The sequence below is a fragment of the Castor canadensis genome, chromosome 14 (genome assembly GCF_047511655.1).
Source record: "Castor canadensis chromosome 14, mCasCan1.hap1v2, whole genome shotgun sequence".
Lineage (NCBI taxonomy): Eukaryota > Metazoa > Chordata > Mammalia > Rodentia > Castoridae > Castor > Castor canadensis.
In genome coordinates this window covers 21,471,002-21,474,268 of record NC_133399.1, presented here as the reverse complement: position 1 = coordinate 21,474,268, position 3,267 = coordinate 21,471,002, and the positions used below count along the sequence as shown (strand labels likewise).

General features: G+C 52.8%; 1 long non-coding RNA gene across 1 annotated transcript; it reads right to left on the bottom strand.

The window, feature by feature from the left end:
• Positions 1-311: 311 nt before the first annotated feature.
• LOC141416359 (uncharacterized) lies at positions 312-3,025 on the bottom strand. The gene is made up of 2 exons (XR_012441104.1): positions 2,822-3,025; positions 312-518 (listed from the first exon to the last, which is right to left on the bottom strand). It is a non-coding gene; the product is annotated as an uncharacterized lncRNA (long non-coding RNA).
• Between the last annotated feature and the right edge of the window lie 242 nt (positions 3,026-3,267).

The window sequence follows — 3,267 nt, the reverse complement described above, 5'->3', positions numbered from 1 at the left end:
GTTATTTTGGAGATGGGGTCTTGGTTTTCACCTGCAACTGAGATCCTCCAATTTATGCAGCCTGCTGTAGCTGGGATGACAGGTGTGCATCACCACTCGCAGCTATTGGTTGAGATGGGGTCTTGCAAACTTTTTACCCAGACTGGCCTTGAGCCACAACCCTCCTGCCTCTACCTCGCACATGCTGGGATTACAGGCGTTCACCACCATGCCTGGCAAGAAGAAACTATCAATGCGTGCACAGCACGTATGAATCTGAGAGACATAACACTGAGAGAAGGCACAGATTCCTGCCCAGGTCACCAGTGATGTTTGTGCCTTGACGTGGGGACACTGAGAGCATCCCTATTTATTGGACTCCAGTCGCATGTTCCCGGTGGTGACAAAACAGCCTGTGGAGATGGACGCATAAGTATTCTCCAGAGACAGCTGTTACGGGCAAAAGAGTCAGTGCAATGTCGGCTTCCGGGAGCCAGAGTGGTCCTTGTCTTGAGGTAGGTGATGGTCACAGGGTTGAACTATATAAAAGAAAAATGACAAGCCTGAGCTGGCAGGGTGGCTCAAGAGATAGAGCGCCTGCCTAGCAAGCGTGAGGCCCTGAGTTCAAATCCCAGTACCATCAAAAAAAAAAAACCAAAAAAAAGCCAAAGCCCTGAACCAAAGCGACTCCATTTTGGACTGGGGTGTGGCCCAGTGGCAGAGCACTTGCCTGGCATCAGGAGGCCCTGGACTCCATCCCCAGCATCACAAAACAAAAAGCCACAAGAGTTATCTGCATCGCGCAAAAAGAGTTCACCGTACAACACGGACGACCGCTACAGACACGGTACTGAGCAAAAGAAGCCACATGCTCAGGGTCACACGAGAGTGTGAGTCCCCTTCTGTGACACACCAGAACAAGCCAATCCACAGAGAGGAGATCACAGGCTGCCAGGGGCCGGGAGAGGGGAGAAAGGAAATGATTGCTTTTGAGGGTGAGGGGAATGTTCTGGAATTCCATACAGATGGTAGCTGAGTGACTCTTGAATACACAAACCCCACTGAATTGTACCTAATTTTATTTTGAGTGCTGGGGATGGAACCCAGGGCCGTTACACAGGCTAAGCCTACATTTTTATGATTGACTGAGCCCGATCCCCAACCCTTGAATTGTATTTTAAATGGTTCATCCTTATGTAAATTTTACATCAAAAAGGACATCTGGGCCCCGGGGATCTGTCAGCCCTGGAAAGAAATGGGCTGCGGGTCAGAGGTCAGCGCCAGCCGCTGATGGGGGCAGAGGGATGACGGGCAGAGGGTTCTGGGGGGTGGCTGGGCGGCCAGGTCTCAGTCTATCCCTTCAGGACATTGAGGGAGTGAAGAGAGAAAGCCAGGCCGGGGCGGAGGGGTGGGTGTGGGGGTTGAATGGTGGCTGCAAAACAAAAAATGCTGACAAGCCAGTGTAACGGTCTTCCTCCCTTCCTGCTTAGAGGTCGGAGGCCAGAGGTCCAAGGTCAAGGTGGTGGTGGAGGCCCTGTCTGCTGAGGGCTGGTGGCCCAAGGGGGTGCCTTTGAAACACTGCGAATCTCTTATTCCCCTTTCCTCTCTTTCTCTCTCTCTCTCTCTGTCTCCCTTTCTCTGTCTCTCTCCCTCTCTCTCTCCCCTTCCCTCCCTCCTTTTCTCCTTCCTTCCTTCCTTCTTTTCCTTTTTTGTCTTTGCTTTTTGTAAGACAGGGTCTCACATGGTGCCCAGTCTGGCCTTGAACTCCTGGACTCAGCAATCCTCTTGCTCAGCCTCCAGAGTGGCTGGGATTACAGGTGTGCCCTACTCTGCCAGGCACACCTGTAATCCCTCTGTTTGTAATCACTCTGTTTGTTTGGAACTCAGGACCTTGCACGAGCCAGGCAAGCGCTCTGCCCCTGAATCACGCCCCCAGCGCTTGGGTTTCACAGACAGGATCGTCCATGAGGCTACAGTTGACCTCGAATTCATTCTTAGGCCCATGTAGGTCTTGAACTCTCCACCATTAGGCCTCAGCCTTTGGAATGCTCAGAGTGGCCACCACTCCCTTTTCTAAGGGGTTTTAATCCTGTCTATGACAGCACAGCCATCTTGGCCTCACCGCCTCCCCCCACCACACACGTTCCAGCTGTGTGAAGGGCAGAAGGACACTCACACTGAAATCACAGCAGTGACCTTATTTGGACAAAGGACCTTTGCAGATGGAATTAGGTTAAGGATTTTTGCGATGAGATCATTGTGGATCACAGAGAGAGAGAGCCCTCCATGAAAAGTGTCCTTATAAGAGAAAGGGAGGGACACTACGTGAAGACGGACATAAGAGAGGTTCAGCCACAAGACAAGGATCCCTGAGAGCTGGAAGAGAGGGGCTGGGGGCACAGCTCGGTGGCAGAGCACTTACCTGGCACTGGGTTCTGTCCCCAGCCTTCAGAGGGCATGTAGCCCTGCCACACCTTCACCTCCCGCTCTGGTCTGAGAAATGATGGAGGAACCATTTCCTCTTGTGTTTAGCCCCTGGCTTCTGATATTACATCAGCACAGCCTGAGGTTCAAGTTCCCAGACATTTAGGAAGTCCCTGGAGGGGCCCAGTAAGGGAAGCACACTGGCCAGTTGTGAGCTGTGAGCAATGGGACAGGTGGGCAAGGGGAGTTCATGGCTGACTGGAGGGCCCACCGCACAGGGGACAACACAGTAGGGGTCTGGGGACAGCAAGGAATATAAACACTTCACACAGCCACATGAAGGCAGCTGCCTGCACCAGCAATTGCTATACCTCACTGTTAGTGAGACACTAGGGAGTGGTGGGGACTGTGGCCTTACCAAGCTCCTTCCTTGTATGGCGTTCACTCATTGACTCCTCACATCAGCTCTGGAGGCCATTTTTCAGGTGACATGAGTACACATGCAGAAAAAAGACCTCATCCTCTTTCTTCTGGTTCTCTGAAGAGATCCTATCAACTGAACCCCACCTGAGCCAGGAGCCGGGCCTTGGTGGAAGTCCACACACTGGCCGAGCTCACCAGACACCAGATGGGCACACTGAAGATTCCAGAAGGGGGAGAGAGAATGATTCCAACCCAGGCCAGCAAAGCATCGTGGGTAACGTGGGTACCACTGCTGAAGGCGGGGTTTGACTCCTTGGTGGCAGGGCGGTGGCGGGGGAGGTGAGATTGAACCGATGTCTGGGGTCTAGACTGGGGTGTTTGGAGGCACACTTGGTTTTGAAGAAGAAACCACGATGGCTTTCAGGCGACTGTGCGGCTTTC